The 26,550-nt window shown below is 35.6% G+C and overlaps 1 protein-coding gene across 1 annotated transcript in view; it reads left to right on the top strand.

Moving 5' to 3' along the window:
* Positions 1-26,550, top strand: part of LOC142338196 (uncharacterized) — a 59,983-nt gene that overhangs the window by 16,338 nt on the left and 17,095 nt on the right. The window lies entirely within an intron of this gene.

Genomic DNA, 26,550 nt, shown 5'->3' with positions numbered 1-26,550 from the left:
AACCAATAGGTACACCTATCACAATAATAAAATTTAATGTTGTTTTTATTTGGTCGTTCTAACAAGGTTTCCATATTTTTTATTAGGGCACAGTGTTCTATTTGACCATTACTCCAAACTAGTATTCTTACATCTTTTCTATCTTTATTAAAATCATCCACTTGTTTAAACAATTCTATTTTACCATTGCCACAAGGTGTGTATATCCAAATATTAATATTATACATTTTCTGTATTCTTATTATATAAGCAAAATCATCTTCATGTTGTTGTCTTGGTTCAATTAGTTTATCTACATATTTACTTTCTCGAGTTGCATGGTGTGGGGCGGGATGTAGCCAAGCAGTAATAGTTAGTTGTAAGCAGTTGTATTTATAACTACGTATATTTAATATCGATTTAGAGTTTTTGAGATCAGGAGGTAAATCTATATAACTACCAATAGATGCTTCAGTTGGTTCAATGTTCAACTGAATACTTCTTATTCCAAGAAACTCAAAATTATAACCATAACCTTCATATATTTCCTTTTTGAAATCTAGCCACCGATTGAAGTCACCATATTCATATATTGCATTATTATTAATATAATCAGTGTTGAAAAATATTTTAGTAGTTTTAGCTTCTTTTTTGGTTCTCTTCTTATAATCACATTCAGCCGTGATCTTATATTTAAAGCTGTTAACTTTAGGAAACTGGTAACAGTTTTTAATTTCTTCTAAAGAGTAATTAGTTGGTTCATCTAAATCTTCAATGTAATTCCCACCTTTATCAGTAATATAAAATTCTCTCATGTTCTGACTTGAGTTTATATCGAAGTCTTCTGTGTTTTCTAGATACATGCAATTGTGACTATATGAATAATTAATTAGAGCTACTTTACTTCTCAATTCTTCATGACATTCTTTACATTCATACTTAACTCTGGTGTAGATTTCCTCTTCAGTTTTAGTTTTAGTTTTGGTGGCTGATTTAGTTTTAATAATATAATCATCTTCATCCAAATTATACACCCTCTCCGAGATTTCGTTTTCTTCAGACTCAAACATTTTCTCCAATAGTTCCTTATGTTTGAGATTGTATGACTGATGCCTGTATAAAGCCTTCTTTGATTCAAAGGATAGATTACAGACATCGCAGAAGTTTATGACACTAGTATTAGTTGATTGAGACATGATGCATTTTTTAGGGAAATAATCAAAAAATAATTTTTCGAAAAATGAAAATGAAATGCAATAAATGCATAAAAAAACCTTGGAAAGAATGTTTTTATAATTGTAAAGAATTAGAATATTCTTGTTATGTATGAAAAAATATGGTTAAGGTTAAAGATTATATAGAACATTTGGGATATCATTATTCTGATCCTGATCAATATCTAACGTGTAGTATGTGTAATGTTTATAAACATATATCATTATATAGATTTAAAAATAGGAAAAGTAGACTATTTATTTATCTTCATAGATATAGCTATTGTCACACTAGAAATCAATTCAGAGAGCATGTTTATAAGTATAATATTCAAGAAGACATAGAAAACACTAATCACTGTGTTTCCAACGATCTCAGTGTTTTTGACTGTATACCTATCACAGTGTGTCCCATATACAGTCTCACAGCAGGGATCATCCTTTTTAAGAACTGTGAATTTGGTTTTTTTTTATCTCACTTAGCTTCATAGTAATTCACATCAAAGTCGGGGGACGTTCACTGGAGTCAGTGAGGAAGGAACCCCAAACCTTCCGTTTGCAGAAGCAACTTAACTAGACTCGATGATTTAACCACTACACCAAGTGAGACAGGAAGTTTTAGTTTTAGATTGATCAAATATTGATTAGGGGATATTTGAAAATTTTATTATTTTAATATTTCTTTCAATTTTTGTTCAAGTTTTTTCGCAAGTTGGTTTTACGTGCTATTTACACGGTCTCTCTAGTTATACTAGTACTGGGATACGTTCACTGGAGTGAGTGAGGATAGAACCCGAACTATCCGTCTGATAATGGTTAATTACCAGCTTAACTCTGTACTAGTGGTTTGCACTAAGTGAGACAAGAAATGATAGATTTAAAATATAAAAGAAGTGAATATAGAGCTAATATATAGTAGTGGATAAAACAAGGGATTCAACAAACAGTAAAATTTGGCCCGATTCGACATGCGCGATTAGCGTTAGGAGAAAGGGACAAATTTTACTGGTGGTTGAATCCCTTGTTTTATCCACTTCTCTCTACTAACAAATTGATATTTAATTAAAGATTTTTTTTAGGTTTTCGTTGGTTCCGTCTTACCAACGCCCAGAATAACGATAATGTAAAAACATTGATAATCTCGAGAAAAACCTAATGACTTGCTACGTTGTTTCTTTTTTTTCTCTGACCTCAATCATTTAAAATTCTTACCTTACTCCGAGCACGTTTTGCATGACTATACTTCGTTCAGTATGTCTTTGATTCTAAATGTTTACCAGGCAAGATGCATTTGTTCAGTCATTTCCCGTCTTCTTGATTGTTCAGTTTGAACTTTGTCAATGTTCGAACATCGATAGCAACTCCGTTATAAAAAAATTAGAAAAATATTCAATTCGTCAGTTTTTATAACGAGCGTGAAGTTGATTTGAAACACTACTACAGCCCGTGTTGTCATCTTAATTAATGTGATCCTGTAATTAACAAAATAATGTGTCTTTTTTATAAATACGGCCAGAAATGTTGGATTTGGTACGTTATTTACCCCCCGCATTTTTAATTTTGCTCAATTATGCAAAATTGGGGAACTAAGTTTGCTATCAAGTAAACAGATATCTTCCACGTACCTTCTTTCTATTTCTTAAATATAAAGCTCTTAAATAAAAATACATCTTCTAAATAAAATTATAAAGCTCTTTTAACGCTAATTTTTTAATTCTGATTTCAAATTCAGATCACAACTAAAGTAGGGCGGGGAATTATAACTCTTACTTTGAACTTTCGTTTTTTTTAATTTTCGCGCTCTCGTTTTATCAGCAATCGATACAAATTTTTAGAATAGTTTAAATTTTGTAAATGGTTTACATTTACAGGACTTTTTGTGGTGCACTTGACGGCTCTGTTAAATAAGTTTTTAAATGTGCGTGAGCGAAGTATATATTATAATGTGAATATCGCTTTGATGTTACAATTTTGGTTTCTCATTGTTTGATAATGATTGATTTTAAATTTGTGTACTTATTTGGTTTCTTCTGCTGTAGATTTTCTGTTTCATGGAGGCCGAATGAGTTTTCTTTTTTCAGAATTAGTTTTTCTATTATCAATTTTTCCATATAGCCTCTAGCAGAAACTATAAAATGTGTAGCAAACTAGAAATTGTGCAAAGAACTTAGGTTCGTTCAGTGGAAATTACTTGAACATCGTATAGTGTACCTAGAAGATAACGTACGTTCAAGCGTTTATCAATTAGTAATTTCTTCCGTCAATTTGATCACCATAATAGAAATTATAGAAATTATAGCCAATTTGATCACCATTATAGAAATTATAGAAATTCAAAATTATAGAAAGTTATCGGAACAATGCCTCCTGTTAATTATATACACTACTGCAATACACGAACAATACTAAATGTAATTTTTGTATTAATTATTTAGATAAAAAATGAGATAACAATTTCAAGTATCATATTTTAGCACCAGAAGTCATGAAAGAATCAATTTAATATTTACCCAACTTTGCTTTGCCAGTCATCTTCCTTTTTTATGTCTAACAGAAATTTCAAATCTGTGGTGTTGGAAATTCGATTAGGAGTGGAGTGAGCTTTTTTATATTTTTAAAAAGCACCAGTTGCAAAAATTTCATCGGTATTGACCCCACTGACCAGAATTGACTAGAAGTGTCACAAAAGTGTGTTTTGTTTTTCAATTTCATAAATTCGAAACGATGAAAGCAGACTCTAAATTGGATGTGTTGATTTCAGAATCTCAATTGAAGCTCTCAAGTAGCTCTGAAAACAAAATGATATTTATTCCACTCTTTCCACTGAATTTTAACATTTTCGTTGGTTTTGTCTTACCAACGGCCACTATAACAATAATGTACACAATTTGATAATCTTCAAAAAGAGCTAATCACTTGTTAGGTTGTTTCTTTTTTTCCTTGATTCTTACTCAAAGAAATTCTAAAATTCTTACTCTTTTCCGTGCAAGTTTTGCATCGCTTGACTTCGTTCAGTTTGTCTCGGATTCTGAATGTCCTTCAATCACAATGCGTTGGTTAAGTTGCTCCCCGTCTTCTCGATTCTGTAGCATAAATTTTGTCTATGTGCGAACATCGATAGCAACTCCATTACCAAAAACTGAAATTTCCTTTTCCTCATTTTTTTATAATCGCTTGAAGTTGCTTTGAAAAACTTTTAGAGCCCGCGATGTCGTTTTACTTAATCTGTTCCTGTAATAAGCGAAGTACTGCCTATAATAATTTATGCGAAATTGGGAAACTTAGATTGCTCTCAAGTAAACAAATATTTTCAATGTACCCTCATCTTATTTCTTTTTTCCTCCTTAATACAAATATAAAGATCTCTTTTTTATGCTAATTTTTAATTCAGCTTTAAACTGCATTTCACAATTTAGAATTGGGCGGTGAATTCGTCTTGAATTTTTGTTCTCTTATTCTTTCGTGCTCTGGTTCTGTCTGTAATTGATAAAAATTATTAGAATATTGAAAATTTCGTAATTGGTTTACGTTTACAGCCTTTGTTGTGTGCAGTTGACGGCTCTGATTAATAATTTTCATTGAGCCTGTGCAAAGTGTATATTATTCATGTGAATATCCTTTTGATCTTACAGTTTTTGTTTCTCATTGATTGATAATGATTGATTTTAAATCTGTGTACATTATTGAAAACAACTTTTTCGTAATCTGTGCTCATGTCTATTCATTGAGCCAGGGATCTTTTTTCATTTTTGCTTTGACTACCTCTTATGGTTTCTTTTGCTGTAGAAATTTTGCTTCATGGAGGCAAAATGTAGGAGTTTTCCATTTTCAGAATTATTTTTTCCACTATAATTTTTTCAAATAGCCTCTAGCAAAAATTAGAAATTGTTTAGAGATTGCAAAATAAGATGGAAGAAGTGTGAAGTGAATCTTCAATATTATCAATTTTTTTCTCACTCTTCCGTCGGCGGAATACTAAAATCGATTCGTACCAAAAGAGTTGATAATTTCTATCTAAGCTCAAAAGCAATGACGAAAAGACAGAAACTGGATTTCAGAAGGATTTTTCAATTTATGAGTAAGTTTTCTTTATTACGGGATGTGCTAAAGAGAATTTCCTCCCAATTAGAAGAAAAATCGATAAAGGTGAACAACAAATCTTAACGTGAATTACTGATTGAGAAAAAGATGGACAGCACAACTACTATTTTAGTATACTAGTCTAATTTATAACACGATTTGCAACAAAAACTAGACAATTGTTTTCTGTATTACTGTAAAATGAAAAGTTTTGTACGTTACTTCTGCAGGTTATTTTGACAAAGGGGCGCTTGATACCTCGACAACGTTTATTAGAAAATCTCCGATTTGTGTCGTTATCAGTTTACATATGCTGGACACTAGATTTTATTACCTTTTTTACTTAAAGAAGGGTTACAATTCATCAAATTTTTATCACTTTAATTGTCATTCGATAGTCTATATAAGACTTTCTGCGAGAGAACGATCCTTCAATGGGCACTTATCAATTTGATAATATATTTTTTGCAGGAGATCAGTAACTGTGTTTCCTCTTAGACATCTGGCTGGATTTCAGAATTTTCGCGTCACACCGTGCTTTCGAAATAGTTAGATTTATTGGAAATTTTTAAATTGCAACAGCATTGAAACTATTAATGACTTGCAATAAGGGATGCTTCCAAAAACAGTTTATGCAAGCTATAAAACATTTTTTTCTTTATCCAAAGTAGGCTCTGTAAAATCAAGTTGAAAATCTTCTAAAAATATTTAATCACTTTTTTGTTTGTTTCTATTTTTCTCTGATCTCGATGATTCAGCGTTCTTATCCTATTCCGTGCAAGTTTGGCACGACTTTACTTCGTTGAATATGTGTCTGATTCTTTATTTCCATCAAACATGATGCGTTGGTTCAGTCATTCCCTGTCTTCTGGATTGTTCAGCTTGAACTCTGTCAATATGCGAAGATTGATAGCAAATTATTCATCAAAAAATTAAAGAAATTTTAAATTTTTCAGTTTTTTTATAACGCGCGTGAGGTTGCTTTGAAAAAATTTTACGGCCCTCGTTGCCCTTTTATTCAATCTGTTCCTATGTTGAACAAAGTTTTTAATCTCTCTCTTCTATAAATGAGGCCAGAAATGTTAGATTTAGTACGTTCTTTAACCGGCATTTTTACTTTTGCTAAAGATATGGAAATTGGGCAATTAAATTTGCTATCAACTAAAAGGGATATTTTAGTAACGCAGAATTATGTAAGCTTGGAGTTGAATGCGTTAAAATTATATAAGATATACGCTAAATTCAACGCAAATTTATGTAAGATCTGCGGCAAATTCAACCCGAAATTATTTAAGATTGGAGGTGATTGCGTTGATATCATGTAACATCTACGTTAAGTTCTACGCAAAATTATATAAGATCGATGCTAAATTAGTCGTTCAATGCGTTGAAATTATTTCTGTGATTTCAACTCATTCAACGCAAAACATAAATTTGCGTTCAATGCGTTGAATTTTTTTCTGTGAATTGAACGCATTCAACGCAAAACTATGTAAGAAAATTGCGGTGAATTTTCCGATTTGACAACGCTAATAGCCGCTTATCTTACATAATTTTGCCAAATTTTGCCATAAATTTGCACGGCAAAATTTGTACACACCTAACACTTATACCTCCCTCTCTATACAAACGCTCTGATTCCACCATTTATCGTTTGTTATATATATATATATATATATATATATATATATATATATATATATATATTTATATATATATATATATATATATATATATATATATATATATGTGTGTAAACATATATATATATATATATTAGCAAATTTTTTTAGAATTGCACAGCCAGCCCATATTCGTACATTTCTTAAAAAATAATCGGTCACTCTTTTACGGCAAACTTGCTAATACAACGCTAATAGCCGCTTATCATACATAATTTTGCCAGCTTCTGCCATAATTTTGCACAACAAATTGTGTACACACCTAACACTAATACCTCTCTTTCTATACAATTGCTCTGAGTAGTAAGTAAATACTGTCTCAAGAGAGTGGGGGGTTATCCTACGATACTTAAACATGGGATAATAGGGGGTTATCCTAGACGGAAAGGGATTAAGGGGATTAGGCCGCCTTGAAACTCATTTTTCCGTCATGACAACCCTAGCGACGGTTGATTTAAAAGCTATTCACGAAATATACAAGGAATTGAAAAAGGATTATACTCAATACGATGAAAGGTTTGTTTATTTCTTGGCAACATGTCAGTACTTGATCTGACCTTGATTTGGATATTGCGATGAAAATGAGACCCTATGGTGGACTGATTGGTATTGATAATTCTTCTCTGGACAAGTATTTCAAGTCTTACAAAATTTTGAGGTTACATTCTATACTTCACGACGCTTCAGGTTTTGTCTTTGAATATAGTGAAACAGGGCCGGGCTATTCGTATGTCCTACCCTGTCCAGTGACAAACGAGTACCTTGGTCATGTGACAGGACTTGCCTTCTGTCTATATGTAAAAACTTTTAAAAGCAATTTATTCAGTTTGCTGGAATGTTGAAATCACGACCAGTTGTTCTTGATTTTGAAGGCTTTCGACATAAAACGTCTTGTTTTATTATCAAAGAACTAGCTGTTTCGACAGACAATTATTGCGATACTGTGTCATTTTTACCCCCAACTTCATTCAACAAACTGTCTTCGAGTGAGAGACAATCATACAGTTGGGTGTCAAAATATCTCCATGATTTGAATTGGGAGAGTGGAGATTATCCATATTGCTATTTGCAACAAGTTTTTGATAGCATAGCACTTCGATTTCCCTTGGCAAATTTTTATGCAAAGGGAACAGAAAAAACAGAAACTCTTCAGAAACTTCTCAAGAAGGACGTTATCAATTTAGAGATTTTGTTATGTCCAAAAATTGAAAATTTGAAACTTTTTTACGATACACCAATTTGTACTTTACATGTTTTAAGCTGTCCTAAGCGACAAAGAAATAAACACTTTGCAAGAAAAAAAGCTACACTTTTTTACCTGTGGCTAACGAATGAATCGACGGTCCGAAAAAGCAGCACCGTCTCTACTTCAAGTGAACTTGTCCCCAAATTTAGTGGTTTACAGTTGTATAGCGGATGAAAATAAATTAACAGTTACATTTGTCAAAGAGGAAAAAGTTGACAGTCTTGGTCAAACTGTACTGAGGAAACAGCAAATTGTCTGTACTGGAGCTTTCGCTTTTGGAGTACTTTCAATTGTACCATGTCTTTGGAAGAGAAAATGCGAAAGCTGAAACTAACCCCTTTACCTATGCCCAAGCGTGCAGTACCAGTTCTGAAGTCACTGAACGATAAGAGCCTTCCAGCTGAAATAAGACAAAGAATTGAAAAGAACAACGTACAGTCAATTGTTTTCAGAGACAAAACTGAAAGAGTAATTGCGAACTACACCATTACTTTTATTAATGATAATCAAAACTCACAATTTGTAACTTATGAAATTTATATAATGAAATAACCAAATTTAACTCTTTTTTTAAAAAATTATTTTGAAATGAGTAAAGCAGAGGATCAGTTAGATACGGGCGGGGTAATATTTGACTTAGTGTTTGATGATAATCACCATGAAACACGATCATGGAGGTTTTGTGATTCAAGGATACCACGATCAGAAGTTGTTTATTTTACAAAAGTTTTTATTAAAAATTTTCTCATAATAGTTTCTCTGGTAAAAATTGTGTTTTTCCAGCTGGAATGTGAAGAGTCTACATTTTGGTTTTCTCTTCTTTCTTGTACAGTTGGATATGCTCTTCCCAACCCAAAATTATGAATAAAATCATTTCAACAACTGACCGGTTGTTCATGGCCGTTTGCGGTCCGTCTTGTTGTGGAAAAACAGAGCTTATTTTCAGAATGTTAATCGAAAGCACATTTTCTCCAAAGTTCTTCTCGATTTTTTATTTCTACCAACATGAACAACCCAAATTTAAGTCACTAGAGGCAAAATTAAACACACAGTTTACCAAATTGTCAAGCTTCGATTTGATATCGGAGCTCGAAAACTGTCTGTTGGTGTTTGACGATTCATGCGAAGAAATTTTCAATGACAAAGAGTTTTCGAAATTGGCTACAGCAGGACGTCACAAAAACATTAGTGTAATATAAGTAAAACACAATTTATTTCAACAAAGTAATTGGTCACGAACTATTGATCTTAATAAAACGCACATCATTTTATTTAAATCACCCCGTGACATTCAACTGATTGGTTTAATTGGTCGACAGCTTAATAACACGCAATTTTTGAAAGATAGCTACGAGCTAGCAACCAAACAACCCTTTGGTCATTTACTGATCGATCTGGATCCAAAAACATCGGACGTTTTACGTAACTGCTCCAATATTGTTCCAACAAGACCATCCGTTTTTTACCTTCCCCCAGCTAAAGCTGTTATAACGAATTTGAGAAATGAGAGAGAAAGAGCTTTGTATGCTGCTGCGAATGTTAGAGACATCGGACATAAAATCAAAAGAACTAATCATGTCGGCACCAAATAGTTTTATTAACTTTCTTTGCGAGTGTTTGCTTAATGTTGTCAACGGTAACGTTCCCGTCAAGAAAACTTTGATACAAGGCCAGGAAAATTCATTTAAAAAACTTTTATCAAAACAAACAAGGTTAAAAAATAAAAAGCAGATTTTTGCTAAAAACAAGGTTCTTTTGAAAGGTATTGCTCTCTCGTGTTACTTTCATCTAAGGAAGTGATAATGTATACTGAAGAATTTATTTTAATTCCCAAAAGAATGTTCATGTCAACAAAACCGGCAAAGAGTGAAATCTTTGGTAATCCTGTTTACAAACAGAAAGCCACGCAATTGTCTCTCATTCAAATAAACATATTTCAAAAACCGGAAAAAAGTGAAAAAGAGGATGGAGCAGTCCAGACAGAACCCAGCATAAAAGTTGAAACAGTCCATGAGGAAAAAGAGGAATCCATGAGTGATGACAGTGAAATTGAACCTATTGTCAAAAAATATACAACTACAACGTTTCAGTCAATAATGAGAGATTTGGGAGTGATGGAGAAAAACAAAATCGGAAGAGCAGAAATCATTCTCAACAAGATATTTGAATCCCCGACGGTATCCATAGAAGATCCAGGTGGTATCATTCATATTGATAACCAACCACTTGGCTTAAAAGCGTCAACTTTTTTGTATAACGCACAGCAGTCAACAAAGAAAATTGATATTCAAAAACATTCTAGAGCGTTATTAGCTCTCGAAATTTCACCTCATTTAGTGTCGAATACTTATGCCAAACAGATCTTGGAAGCATCTGAAAGCGAAGAAGACATTTTTGCAAGCCCACGAGGACAATCAGGAAGCAGTTATCAAGTTACCAACCAAACAAAAAACGGGCACAAGAAAAAAGACAGCAAAAGACGAGACCAAACAGCAAAAATGGTCTTACTTCTTCTGAGAAAAAAACGTTGGACCAACTGTATTTGAAGGGACCTGCATCGTTCGGAAACCCAACGCGATTAAAAAACAAAGCAAATTTTTCTCTGGTAAAGTTAAGACATACTCGGAAACCAAGCCATCTTTTACAAAATATCGCCCAATTCGTTTACGATTTCCTAGACTTAAAGTAGTAGTAAAAGACATAAATGAAATTTGGTCCGTTGACTTGCCTTATGTGGATAAACTACCAAAATACAACAGAAATGCTAAATATTTATTGGTTGCGGTCGACTGTCTTTCCAGATACCTTCGCGTGGAGCCCTTAAAAACGAAGTATGCAACCTAAACTGCCTCGGCCTTTAAAAGAATGATAAAAAACAAGCAACCACAAAAAGTGTGGGTTGATGATGGTACAGAGTTTCTTGGAGCCTTCAAAACCTTATGCAACAAACGAAAAATTCATTTATACAGCACTTTTAGTGAAAAAAGTCTGCATTCGCAGAGAGCAACATTCGATCACTAAAAAACATTATCTACAAGTACCTTGAAGAAAAGTGGACATACTCCTACATTGATAAACTGGATCAATTTGTGAAAACAATTAAATCACGGGTCAACCGCGTAACCAAGCTTGCTCCAAATAGAGTCACTAAAAAGGATGTTCCACGACTTGTCTCTTTGAGCGCTCAAACAATCAAGTTTCAGAGACCCAAATTTTACTTTGGAGATTTTGTAAGAATTGTCAAAAAGGACGAAGCCTTCAGGAAAGGGTATAAACAATCTTTCACCGACGAAGTATTTGAAGTAGAAAGCTTAGCAACCTTCAATCCACCAACGTATTCACTTATTGATGCAAACTGTGACAAAATTGAAGGCAAATTTTATCAACCAGAGTTACAGCTTGTTCGTATAGAGAAAAATGAGTGAAAACCGTTTCACTGATGAGTTCACTGTGCATGTTATTTCATCTGCTCCAATGGAAATTTTTGACTCTAACACTCTCAGTTCATTTCGAAACTTTTTCAACGATGAAATTCAACTCGCTGGTGACTGGAGAGTAGCTCTCAGTGAGATCATTTTCCCCACAAAAATTGAGCATATTGTAAATGGAGATGTGGTAGTATATAGCTTAAAAGTGTACGAAGACAGCCAGAAAAGGGCTACTGAAGCCAATGTGATCTCTCGTCCCTATAACGGGGAGAAATTGTCTATCATGACGGGAACATATAATCAGTTGTTGACATACTAACTACTATCAAACGAACTGTTGGACTACCAAACTTTTCATTCAGAGAGATCAAGAAAACTGGAAAGTTTGAAATTTTGATGGGTAAAAATGAAGGAATTACTTTTCCCAGTAGAGAAATTCCGAGCAGTATCGGTTTTTCGGGCATTCAAGATGGCAGTGGAGTACACATAGGGTACAAAATGAAAAGCGCAACATCAAACAGACTAATGAAGAGTGATGAAACGGCAGCATACTATGGAGAATTTTCCCGTTGATCTTTGCTCAGGAAAGCACTTAATTTTTTTATATACGAATATTATTGAGTACCAGTACGTTGGTGATACAAAAGCCCCCTTGCTTCGAGTCATTGATTCAAAACAACGTCTAAAAAACGGTAGTGTCTGCGAGCTTGAACCAACTCATCGAATTGTTTTTTTCCAATTTAGATTACAAAAAACTCTTATCAAACACTACACAATCAATATCGATTGAGCATCGCACCGAAACGGGAGAATTGGTACCCTTTTCGGGAACCGGTAAAGTCATTTTAACTCTTCAGTTCAAAAAATTTTCCAATTAGCATGGACTCTTATCACGCTAACCAAGCAACATCCTTACCACAATTCTCTGGCCACTACAGGTAAAGAGGCAGCGGTTTTGGTGCATTAGCTGCGGGAAATGGGCGGGTCGCTTTACACTTAGCTCGACGTTTCATTCTTACTACTGCAAAACGTATTGGAAAAAAACTTTTAAGGCAAAGTGTTCCAGAGTTGTTAGACGTTGTCAGCAGTAAAAAATCACCCAAATAAACACTCAAAAATACAATAAGCAACACTGTTAAAAAACAAACAGTGGGATCAAGACTTCGCCAACAAAGAAAAACTATTAGGAGTCGCTCATAAAAATCACCAAGAAAAAGATTAACCAAACAAAAGTTGGTCATTTCAAAACAAAAAGTTCCAAAAAGAAGTCGGTCTGATTTCTTCTCTCAAGTTAAATATGATCGCTAGCCTGTTATCAAACGAAGCAACCCATAGCTCTTTGGATCTGTTTGAGAGACCGGCGCTCTTGGTAACTTTCGATGGAAATTTTTGTCAAAAATTGGGACCTGTTTATAGTCCTGATGGACCCATGTTAGAGTTCGAGGTAACTGGTGACCGTAACAACTTTATTGATTTACAAAAATTTTTTTTAGAAATCAAATGCAAAATCGTTCAGTCTTCGGGAGCTGATCTCAAATATGACGGGGCAGCTACTGCTGACACTGCTAGAACCGATGCTCCTTACTTTTGCAATAATGTGTTGCATTCACTTTTCTCTGACTGCACAGTGTCAGCCAACGGATTGAAAATCTCTAACGCAAATGGAAATTACGCACACAAGAGTTTTATAGAAACTGAGTTCTCCTATAACAAAGATGCAAAGAACACTTGGTTGGCATGTCAAGGCTATTCTTACGATGAAGATCCATCTGCAATAAAAGCAGCGGAAATTGCTCGAAGAAAAAACTCAGTCAGAGAGTCTGCAGAATGCACTTTTTATGGTAAAGTAGCGGTAGACTTTTTCACATGTGATAAACATTTGCTCAGTGGTGTAACACTTCGTATTGCATTCAGATGATCTATTGATGATTTTGTTATCGTTTCCGATGATGCTGCAAAACATTACAAGGTGAAAATTGTTGAAGCTAATTTGTACGTTCGCAAGATGACATTGAATGACGAGGTCGTGTCTGCCATTGAAAAAACCTTGCTTACCAGCCCTGCTTCCTATCCCTACTTTGAAACTTTGACAAAGACGTTTTTGGCTTCAACTGGTCTGCATAGTGGGAAGCAAGAGGATATTTTTGCACGACAGCCAATCCGAAGATTAGCCATTTGTCTCAATACAAACGAAACTTTTTTGGGCAACAACATGCAAAATCCATTTCATTTTCATAAATTTGATTTGGAACAGATATTTATTTATCGCAACGGGTTACCAGTGGCTGATAGCCCAATATCTACAACTGATAAGAAACGCCTTTATTTTAATACAATATCGGATTTAGCCTATTTTGACAATGGACACAGAATAAGTCTGTCAGACTATCCCAACCATTTTATAATTGTATTTGATCTGACTAGCACCCAACAAGCTTCTCATGGTTTTATACATCCGGAGCTAACAAACTGTTCCATATCTATCGAGTTGAAGTTTTCAGCGTCCTTACCGACCAACATTGAAATTTTTATCATTGGAGAAAAAGCTAGTACAATTTTTGTTGATACTGCGCGACGAGTGTCAAAAAATCATATTCTAACAAACTGATGGACGAAGACGACATTAATGCTTTAATTCAGAGATGTTAAAAACTAAAGCACAAATTTCAAGGTGTATTTGCAGCAGACAATTTTCCTTCAAAATTGAAATCAAACACTTTGTTAATAGTAAACGCGTCAAAATCTCAAAGTCCTGGCACGCACTGGCTCCTCATTTGTGAACAAAGCAACCGTCTTCTGTTTGCTGATCCCCTTGGACGATCCTTGCCTTCTTACAGGAATATTTATCAACGATTCGCAAAAAAAATTGTACAGTTTCACCAATTACTTGAACACCAACCAATTCAAAGTCAAAACTCAGAATTGTGCGGACTCTTTTGTGTTTTTATTGCTCATTTAATATTTGATAATAGACAAATTGTAAATTGTAGTGATTTTCAATTGATTCGCTTTGCTCTTCACATGATGCTCTAACAAAACTAACATTGTGGAATAAATTTTTTTTAATCTGAGTTTTTTCTTCATATACAAGACGAACAAAAGGTAAATCAGAATCTATGTTTAGTTTTCCAAAACCACTCATAAATATATCAATAATTTGACAAAAAGCACCAGAATGAGGACCACTCAAAATTGATTCCACTCTTTTCAAAGTTTCACTACTAAATTGTTCAGTTTGAGTTTTCGATGAAATTGTAGAACACACAAAATTGTGAATCGTTTTCTGTGGTACAATTGATGTAGCTCTTGCCAATGTTTTTGAGACTCTGTTAGTGACCGTTGTAGATTTTGGTAGTTTGATTTCCGCTGTTGCCAAGGTTGGAAGTCGCCTGCGTACATTTGCTGTATCCATTTTCCCTCCAGATTTGTTATTAAAGTCAACGGCAAGCTGTAATTTTGAAAATTTATCTCCTTTAAATTCCAGACTTGTTTAAGTTGAAAATAAGTGTCTGAAGGTAGTGAAGAGACATGGAACTGCAAAAGTTTTGATTGGCTTCATGGTCTCAACATCGGTTGCACTCTCAATCAGAACGTGAAAATGGTTAGTGGGTAACTGACAAAATTCAGACTCAAAATGAGGACACACAGCATAGTTATTCGAAGCTGTTAAGTTGGCTTTTCGTCTGCAATTAAAAACTTGAACTGCTTTTGAAATTGTTTGAAATAGTTGGGAGATCGCTCAAACATTGCTTCCACCATCTTTACTACACTGATCAAATTTCTGCTTCTTTGCTGGGGGCGGTTTTGATGGGAAATCTTGCGTTGCAGATTCACGTATTTTTTCTGCTTCTTTGACTAAATTTCCAAACTCTTCTAGAGTCAGAGAAATTCTCTGTTCAAACTCGTAATCCTCAGCCGCTTTCTTGAACAACTTTAGAAACACATATATTCCGGTTCTCTCGTACGTTTTTAAAGTTGCCCTTACCAAACGCTTTTCTGTTTGGGAAATGTCGAAATAGCAATCTCCAAACTGTGTGTCTTTTGAGGAAGTAAAAGGCATGGTAGGCAACTTGTTTTACCACTTTCAGTCAACATAATGTAATAACTACGAAGTTAAGAGGCGCGGGAAGTTGGGATCAAATCAGTGTCGTCATATTTTTAAATAAATCCAAGTGATTGATGAATACAATCTCAAGTACGCCCCACGGCGTACTTGAGACTGTTCATTTTAGACTGTTATACGTATGTGACCTTAGATAATAGTTAATTAAAACCATACCTCTATATACCACGAGAACCTATTTGCGAACAGAGATAACAAGTACTTGTGTTTGTATATAAACCAATAAATTTATCAACACAACCCCACATTTCTGTGTTGGAGAGAGTTAAACATTAATAGTGTAGGGACCCATGTATTTTACAAGTTGATTTAGAACAGATGTGACCCTAGATAGTATAGTGTAGAGACCACACAAAATTTACATTAAAAAAACAAAACAGATGTGACCCCAAATTCCTCTGTAAAGGAACCACCGTGCGGCTAACCACATGCTATAAACAAAGAGCTGTATTATGCAAGTAGACGTGACTAAAAGGTATGCTCCAATCTTTTGTTTGGTCTTAGATAAGGCGAACCTTGCGAAACACATGTTGGGAAAGAATTTTGTACTTGTGTTCATTTTTGGATAATATTTAATAAAGACCATATCTCTATAAACCACCAGAACCTACTTGCGAACAAAGATAACCAGTACATGTGTTTTGTATATAAAGCAATAAATTTATCAGCACAACCCACACTTCTGTGTGGGAGATAGTTAACCATTAATAGTGTAGGGACCCATGTATTTTACATACAAGTTGATTTAGAACAGATGTGACCCTAGATAGTATCGGGCAGAGACCACATACAATTTACATAAAACTAATAAAAAACAGATGTGACCCCAAATTCCTCTGTAAAGGAACCACAGTGTGGCTAACTATATGTTATATACAAAATATTAGGCAACTAGGTGTGATTATGCTCCAATCTTTTGTTTGGTCTTAGATAAGGCGAACCTTGCGAAACACATGTTGGGAAAGAAGTTTTGTATTTGTGTTCATTTTTAGATAATAGTTAATAAAGACCATACCTCTATAAAGCACCAGAACCGACTTGCGAACAAAGATAACCAGTACATGTGTTTTGTATATAAAGCCATAAGTTTATCAGCACAACCCACACTTCTGTGTGGGAGATAGTTAACCATTAATAGTGTAGGGACCCATGTATTTTACATACAAGTTGATTTAGAACAGAAGTGACCCTAGATAGTGTCGTGCAGAGACCACACGCAATTTACATAAAACCACTAAAAAACAGATGTGACCCCAAATTCCTCTGTAATGGGACCACAGTGTGGCTAACCACATGTTATATACAAAATATTATGCAACTAGGTGTGATTATGCTCCGATCATTTGTTTGGTCTTAGATAAGGCGAACCTTGCGAAACACATGTTGGGAAAGAACTTTGTACTTGTGTTAATTTCTTTCTTTTGCTCCTACTTAAGAGTTAACAATTGAATCGAACTTGAACTTCAAAACATTGTCCGTGCTATCTCTTTTGAGAGAACTCTTGTTTACCAAACCGTGTTTGAAAATTTTGTCGTTCTGATACAACAGAAAAAAAAACGATTTGTGGTACACTTACCAGCATTGTTTGATACCGAAGCTATTTATTAACGCTATTGCTGCCCCACCGGAAAAATCGGAGCCGGCTGAATCCAGTATCATTACTTCTGGAGAACACTTACCACCAAAAACTATACCACAAATGCATTCGACTGAAGAAACCGGAGGAAGTGAGACGTATCTTGTACAGATACGACTGCAACTGTGTGCCCTTATTAGAGAATCAACTCGGTATATATCAAGCCTACGAACAATTGGGTGATATGTGGGGTGTCAAATCATCACCATCCTCCCCGGACAATCAGCCACCGAGTGTTTCAGTCAGTGTTCCAACAACTCCTGCTGTGGATCCAAGCCCAACTTTTACTCCAACCCCAAGCCCCTCACTCTTTGAGGATTTCCGGAGGAAGAACAAAATCTCTGACAATTTTGCAAATACAAATCAGTTTGATGTCAAAATTTTATCTGGTTCAAACTTTCAGACACCACAACCCCAAACAAACTCAGCCGATGTCAAGACACCCAATTGCTCGAAAACTCCAGTAGTATGCGCAGCACCATAAAAACGAAGACAAGAAGACTCTCTAATGGACTTTTTTGACCTCTAACAACTTAATTAATATTGAAATATATTTCCTTTGCAATTTGGTGTGTTGTGTTACTATCTTTTGTGAATAGCTCGCTAATTGACACTCTTCTTTTAATGTTTTTACGTAGCTAGCAGACTTCAGAATCAGAATTTTACAAAAATGGACATGTTCAAACATGTTCACAAAAACAGTACTGTTTAGTGAGACAGAGTTGAGAGAAAATTTTGAAAATGGACATGTTCAGAAGGTAATATATATCAGGAAGCAACCAAGCTTCTGATTGTTTGAGAGAAAATTTGTTGAGAAAGCTATTAAAATGTAAAAATAGGTCTGAACAAAAGCTTCAAAAAATGCATAAACTCCTTATCAAACAAAAAACTCATTTAGCAAATCGTTCTTGGTATGCTGGTATAATACCAGCGCAGCCTCTTGGATATACCTTGAGGTGTTAGTTAAACTAGCAAAACATCATTTTTTCAGCGAAAAAGAGGAAAAAAGAAAGGTTTTTTTTTGAAATGAGATTTTTTCGGTTTTTTGCCGAATAAATTTTCTTCGACGGAACGAAAACTCAAAACTTGAACGTCATTACCAAGCGATTAATGTGGGCTATCGATATGATTAAAAAAAGCACAATTTTCTAAAAAAAAAAGTTGAAAAAAAAACGAAAAAATTTTTTTTTGTTTTTCATGGTGACCTTTGACCCCAAAAAAATTTGGCTCCAACAGATAGTTGGGATGAAACTGACTATTTGGTTGATACTATCAGACACTGCACTACAAAAAAGCTCATAACGCTCGTCAATTTAAACTCAATCCTTCATGAGATAATTAACCATTAATTAACATCTAATTAGCACCTAATTAGTCTAATTAGTAATTAATTGAAAAAAAATTCCCATTTTTTTAAACGGATTTGTAATCACTGATACATGCTTGTCACTTTTGGTCATAAGGGTCAGGGCCGAAAAACGGCTCCTTCGCCGATTTTCAAAACATCTGGACATTAACGTCTCATTAACATCTGGCATTAATTAGCAATTGAAGTACCCGAAATAATAATGATACACCAGGTTTTTTTAAAAAAAACCAATTTTTTGGGGGCTGGAGACAAAATCATCTCATAACAGCTGTCATCGAAAAATGCTTGCAACAGGGGGCTTGTCATTGGCTGTCATGTGATGACATTGATTGATCTTGATTGACAGAAAATCGAACTTTTTTCCTGATAAAGATGAGGGATTTTTTCTTGTCGGTTCCCACGTTTTAGTGCCAGGGGAGCATTTTTTGTTACGACGCCCAACATCGCCAGACGCACCCATCGGTATCTACAGTGAAAAAACTACAAAAATCTCTTTTTTTTGCAACATTAAGCGAAAAAAATGAACATTTCATTTGCTTTTAGTGGACTTATTAGCTGTTCAAACACCGTGACAGTACTAAAACTATGCATCATAACCTTCCCAAGCATCCCTTGTACTTAAAATTTAACAAAGTGTTGAAAAAAGCGATGTTTTTGGAATGTTTTTCAAAAATTCTGATGAAATCAGATCTAAATTTTCTTTTTAGGTAGGCTACTGAAGTGTAATATTACATCTAAAAGGTTGAAACACAAGTGTTCACTCTTCAATAGAGCTTATTAGCTATCAAGATGAAGAAAAAAGATGAACATTTTTGATTGAAATGTCATTAAAAATTCATTAAAGTTTACTTTAACTAAACCTGAAATTTAATTAAAAGTTGCAATTGATATGTTTTGTCGCATGACATATAGCTAAAAACTAAAAATAACTATTCATGGTTTTAGACGTCTTTTTGTATATTGCACTATGGACTTTTGCTATGGACTTCACAATGGATCTTTTGCTTTTATACGAAGCAGACTGTTACCATTATGTATTGATTACCAATTTGGTCAAGGTAGTCTGTCAACTCCGAAATACCAATTTTCGCTTTGCGTTTCATATTTGCCGGAATTGTTTCTTGTTGTGAGAAGAAGGCCTTGCAAAGCTTACCGAACATATGGAGACCTGCTGTGAAAATGCGCCGGCTGTTGTTCGATTACCAGTTCCGGGAAAAAATTTATATGAATTCAAAAACTTGGCCGCTACATGGTTTGTTCCATTAGTCATTTACTTTGACTTCGAATCCTTCTTGTGTCCAGTAGCAGGATGCACGACCCAAGGGAACAACGCATACACCAGAGTTATTGAAAAACACGAGCCCTGTGGTTTTTCACTTACGGTAATAAATCACAACTCAACAAAACCCATCTTCTTCCACGTGGACAGCTCTGAAGATTGCATTACTAAATTTGTAAACATGTTAAACACACTAGCCAAGGATATATGTTTTGTCGCATGACATATAGCTAAAAACTAAAAATAACTATTCATGGTTTTAGACGTCTTTTTGTATATTGCACTAAATATTCGAAAATCTCAAACAAGTTTTATCATGTCAGTGTTGTTCAGTGGGAAACGTAAAGCGCTACTTTTAGTTCAACGCAACTTGATATGTTCGTAGTAGTTGACTAAAGCTGGGACAAAATGCGCGCTCATATTATCCAATCAAATTCGAAAACTTTGAAAGTTTAAATTGCGCGCCTATTATAAGAGACTCGTGTAGAATAGAGAGAAATTCGCCATTTGAAGTTGAATTACATGTTTACGAAAGTTGTCATTATCTCTGCTCACTTTTGAATCTTGAATTTTCCAACTATGTCTTTCAATTGCAAATATTGTTCGGCAACAATTGCTAACCGGGGAAATCAATCTCAACAAGAGCATCGCTACCACCCCCACGAAGTTGGTTTACCAGTCTTTACCTGTTGTATTTGTACATTCACTTGTAGAAAAATTTCTGAACTGGAACAACACATGAGGACTTGTCATCAAAAATTTACAAACTGTTGTCGGTCCTGCTATATGAGTTTTAACGACACCAGACTATTTGCTCATCATATGAGTTCTTTGCATTCTTTACCTGTCTTTGGCGATCAATTTCAACCAACTCAAGCGCCGGCTGAAACTGCCTTTAATGGTACCCTTCAGAGCTACCAAGCCAACACAGAACCAAGCCAGCACAGACATTACTTAGTTTATGCTCCAGCATAAACCACAAATCGATTCGCTTATAGAACAAAAACTCTCACAAGGATCGCAAAAAGTTCAATTTAGTGTTCATCTTCCTTTACTGCTATATTGCTGCATATCATATGCACAACAATATTAGCTGAGATCGACCAGGAAGGAACTACAACACAGACAAAACTTCACCCGAAACTTACAAGCAAGCCAACCTTCATCAACCAACTGGACACTTCGATATGCCCAAGGGGCTTGAAGACATCAATCAGTTCGAAAATCTAAATGAAGTTCGAATCAACGTTTTTGGTTATGATGCTAGAGACTTATTTCCACTCAGAGTGTCAAAGTTTGTCTCAAACTTCACAATGGATCTTTTGCTTTTATACGAAGCAGACTGTTACCATTATGTATTGATTACCAATTTGGTCAAGGTAGTCTGTCAACTCCGAAATACCAATTTTCGCTTTGCGTTTCATATTTGCCGGAATTGTTTCTTGTTGTGAGAAGAAGGCCTTGCAAAGCTTACCGAACATATGGAGACCTGCTGTGAAAATGCGCCGGCTGTTGTTCGATTACCAGTTCCGGGAAAAAATTTATATGAATTCAAAAACTTGGCCGCTACATGGTTTGTTCCATTAGTCATTTACTTTGACTTCGAATCCTTCTTGTGTCCAGTAGCAGGATGCACGACCCAAGGGAACAACGCATACACCAGAGTTATTGAAAAACACGAGCCCTGTGGTTTTTCACTTACGGTAATAAATCACAACTCAACAAAACCCATCTTCTTCCACGTGGACAGCTCTGAAGATTGCATTACTAAATTTGTAAACATGTTAAACACACTAGCCAAGGATATATGTTTTGTCGCATGACATATAGCTAAAAACTAAAAATAACTATTCATGGTTTTAGACGTCTTTTTGTATATTGCACTAAATATTCGAAAATCTCAAACAAGTTTTATCATGTCAGTGTTGTTCAGTGGGAAACGTAAAGCGCTACTTTTAGTTCAACGCAACTTGATATGTTCGTAGTAGTTGACTAAAGCTGGGACAAAATGCGCGCTCATATTATCCAATCAAATTCGAAAACTTTGAAAGTTTAAATTGCGCGCCTATTATAAGAGACTCGTGTAGAATAGAGAGAAATTCGCCATTTGAAGTTGAATTACATGTTTACGAAAGTTGTCATTATCTCTGCTCACTTTTGAATCTTGAATTTTCCAACTATGTCTTTCAATTGCAAATATTGTTCGGCAACAATTGCTAACCGGGGAAATCAATCTCAACAAGAGCATCGCTACCACCCCCACGAAGTTGGTTTACCAGTCTTTACCTGTTGTATTTGTACATTCACTTGTAGAAAAATTTCTGAACTGGAACAACACATGAGGACTTGTCATCAAAAATTTACAAACTGTTGTCGGTCCTGCTATATGAGTTTTAACGACACCAGACTATTTGCTCATCATATGAGTTCTTTGCATTCTTTACCTGTCTTTGGCGATCAATTTCAACCAACTCAAGCGCCGGCTGAAACTGCCTTTAATGGTACCCTTCAGAGCTACCAAGCCAACACAGAACCAAGCCAGCACAGACATTACTTAGTTTATGCTCCAGCATAAACCACAAATCGATTCGCTTATAGAACAAAAACTCTCACAAGGATCGCAAAAAGTTCAATTTAGTGCTCATCTTCAACTCCGAAAGCCGAGTCAAAACGAAGATCAGGAAGATGAGCTTATTGAAATTTATGCAAAATCGCTCATGACACCGGTTTATAGTCAGGGACTTAGCAGTGAGACCTTCTGGACTATGGTCGAGAAGATGATGATAGTGCTAACGACATTTGCCTCTAATGGTAGTGGTTGGGTGCTTGAGAAAGTTATCAAAATAACTGTGAACTTTGCCCGTTACCAACCTATAACTGGCTCGTCTTACATTGCATTACCATCAAAATTACAAAATTGCCGCGGTTTACTTAATATTCGTAACCATGAGGACGCAAATTGCTTCCTTTACTGCTATATTGCTGCATATCATATGCACAACAATATTAGCTGAGATCGACCAGGAAGGAACTACAACACAGACAAAACTTCACCCGAAACTTACAAGCAAGCCAACCTTCATCAACCAACTGGACACTTCGATATGCCCAAGGGGCTTGAAGACATCAATCAGTTCGAAAATCTAAATGAAGTTCGAATCAACGTTTTTGGTTATGATGCTAGAGACTTATTTCCACTCAGAGTGTCAAAGTTTGTCTCAAACTTCACAATGGATCTTTTGCTTTTATACGAAGCAGACTGTTACCATTATGTATTGATTACCAATTTGGTCAAGGTAGTCTGTCAACTCCGAAATACCAATTTTCGCTTTGCGTTTCATATTTGCCGGAATTGTTTCTTGTTGTGAGAAGAAGGCCTTGCAAAGCTTACCGAACATATGGAGACCTGCTGTGAAAATGCGCCGGCTGTTGTTCGATTACCAGTTCCGGGAAAAAATTTATATGAATTCAAAAACTTGGCCGCTACATGGTTTGTTCCATTAGTCATTTACTTTGACTTCGAATCCTTCTTGTGTCCAGTAGCAGGATGCACGACCCAAGGGAACAACGCATACACCAGAGTTATTGAAAAACACGAGCCCTGTGGTTTTTCACTTACGGTAATAAATCACAACTCAACAAAACCCATCTTCTTCCACGTGGACAGCTCTGAAGATTGCATTACTAAATTTGTAAACATGTTAAACACACTAGCCAAGGATATATACAAGCGCAAACGAGCTTTTCCTTTCTTCAGAGGTGACCGTAGCCAGTATCCGAAAAGTGCAGCTAGGGAATGTTGGATATGTAACGAACCCTTTGACGATAATGATGAACAGTCATCAATAGATATGGATCACTGCCACTACAGCGGACAATTTCTTGGCTGGGCTTATGAAAAAGGCAACCGAGCACGGAGGAACGTCAACTTTACCCCTTTGGTGGGCCATAATATACAAAATTATGATCTTCACCACATTTGTTTAGCCCTGCAATCTTGTGAGCCAACAACCACTGTAAGTGTAATTCCGTCTACTGATGAAAAGTACATTTTCATGAACTTTGGAGTGCTCGTGGAGACCATAACCCTAGATGATGGAAAAGTGATCAAAAAGTATGAAAATCTGAGGTTTATTGATTTATTCAAAATGATGAATTCGTCTCTCGAAAAGTTGGTTGACATTTTACCAAGAGATTGTTTTGGAATACTTGCTTCTGTCTTTCCTAACCTATCCTCAACAGAATTGAAGCTCCTCCAGCAAAGAACATTACCCCTATTCATATGTTAGCGGTCGAGAAAAGTTCAGCGAAAAATTCCTACCGCCACTTAATGAATGGCGTAACACTTTAGAAGGAAACGCAATAACAATAACTCAAGAAAACTTGAACCATGCCAAGACGATGTGGAAAACTCTGAATTGTCAAACTCTACAAGACTACCACGATGCATACCTGAAAACCGATTGCGCTCTTCTCGCATGCGTTTGTGAGTTCCACAGAGAGCTCAGTTTCTCCACCTAAAAACTCGACTTCAGGCACTTTTACACACTGACAAATATGGCTACGGAAGCATCATTGAGAATATGCAAGGCAGAAGTCGACTTGCTTACAGAACGCGAGCACCTCGATATGATAGAAGGCGCAGTACGTGGGGGAGTATGTTCATTCTACGAGATGAGAAAGTTTACAGCAAATAATGAATTTTCGCCAGATTATGACTCTTCACAACCCTCAATATTTGGCTGCAGTGTGGACGCCAATAACCTATCCGGCGGCGTCATGCAAAATAAAAAACTCCCTCAGTCAGATTTTACGCTGAACTCTGATATTACACTGGCTGAGATACTAAACTATCCTGATGATAACCCTGTCGGTTACTTCGTGGAAGTCGACTTGCATTATCCAGCAAATCTACACGATTACCATCAGGACTTCCCCCTCGCACCATCAAAAAATATTGTTGAGGATGACTGGCTCAGCGACTACCAAGTAAATTTGCGAGAGAGTCATAACTTACCCCCCTCAAAAGTTCCAAAACTGTTGCAGACTTTCTTCGACAAAGATCATTATGTGCTGCATTACAAGCTGTTGAAACTGTATGTTAACTTGGGATTATTTGTTAGGAAAATGCATCGTGTGCTACAGGGAAAAACTGCGAATCGAAACGTCGACGGATGAAAATCGAGCTTACGAGAGACGCAAGACGAACCCTAACCATAGTAAGCAAGTTTGAGTTTGATAAATTCAAAGTGTTTGGCGAGAACATGGCAGCTCTCTCCTCCCGCCCAACAAAAATCTCTTGGGATACACCAACTATAGTAGGGGCCACAATACTTGATCTGGCGAAATACTACATCTATCAGTTTCACTATGGAACAATGCGATCTTCATTTGACCGTCAATTACTCTATAGTGATACTGATAGCTTGCTATGCCGGATCAATTGTGAAGATCTCTACCGTGAACTGGAGGAGAGCAATGTTCTTGATCAGTTTGACTTCTCAAATTACCCAGAAGATCACAAACTGTATAGCGAAGAAAATAAACGCGTCGTCTTCACATTCAAAGACGAATTTGCTGGGGATTATATATAATGAGTTTATATGTCTGAAGCCAAAGCTGTACAGCATTACTTCCGCGGGTGAGTATTTTATGTTTAATGATTCAAGAAAAAACTAACAAAGTAACAACTAACCTTGTATGATTGTCATGATTTGACTGCTTTTTTTCTTTTTATAGGTAACCGAAAAATGTCCGCCAAAAAGGAATAACCAGAGCAGCCCAAAAATTTGCTTCGACATGCAGACTACAATAACACACTTGTGACTGGTAGTACACTGCGCGCTGAAAATACAAAGATTGTTTCGGAAAAGCATGTTCTACAAACGGTTTCTACAAATAAAATATGTCTCTCTGCCTTTGATAATAAACGCCACATTTTGAACGGGGGAATTAAAACACTACCATTTGGCCACTATAAAATTGATCACTGCCAAGTCGAAGATTTTTCTTGGGATAGCGATGAAGTAGAGTGGGACTACGAAAATGTGGAAAATTATACTAACCCTCTTCTAGATTCGAGTCCAAACTGGGACCATAATAATAGTTTTGTTGTGCCGGATACAACAACAAAAGAAAGCCCGGAGGAATGGAAAACACCAGACCCGGGAGTTGCAATGACAAGTATTATTAACGAGGACAATATTGATAGCTATGATATTGTAGACTTTGATGCTAACACCAGCTCCAGCTCTTCCTCCTCTAACCCATTCATTAATTATGAAGCTAATGAGTGCATTGAAAGTAGTAGCGATTATGAAGAAGAACCAGAATTTAAAGTTGCGCGCAGACAATAAACTTTTACCTAACTGCCCAAACTGCGCCTTTTGAATTCCTAACCGTGTAAATTTTGTGTTTATGAGTGCTAAAATACGTTTCAATAAATTGTTCACTTGAAGCTCTTATCGGAACAAAATTTAGAACAAAGTTGGCTGTTCGACCGAAAACAAGTTCG

Source organism: Convolutriloba macropyga, chromosome 4 (genome assembly GCF_964194025.1).
Source record: "Convolutriloba macropyga chromosome 4, txConMacr16.3, whole genome shotgun sequence".
Lineage (NCBI taxonomy): Eukaryota > Metazoa > Xenacoelomorpha > Acoela > Convolutidae > Convolutriloba > Convolutriloba macropyga.
Note: the sequence above shows the minus strand (reverse complement) of the source record. Positions and strands in the feature narration are given on the sequence as shown.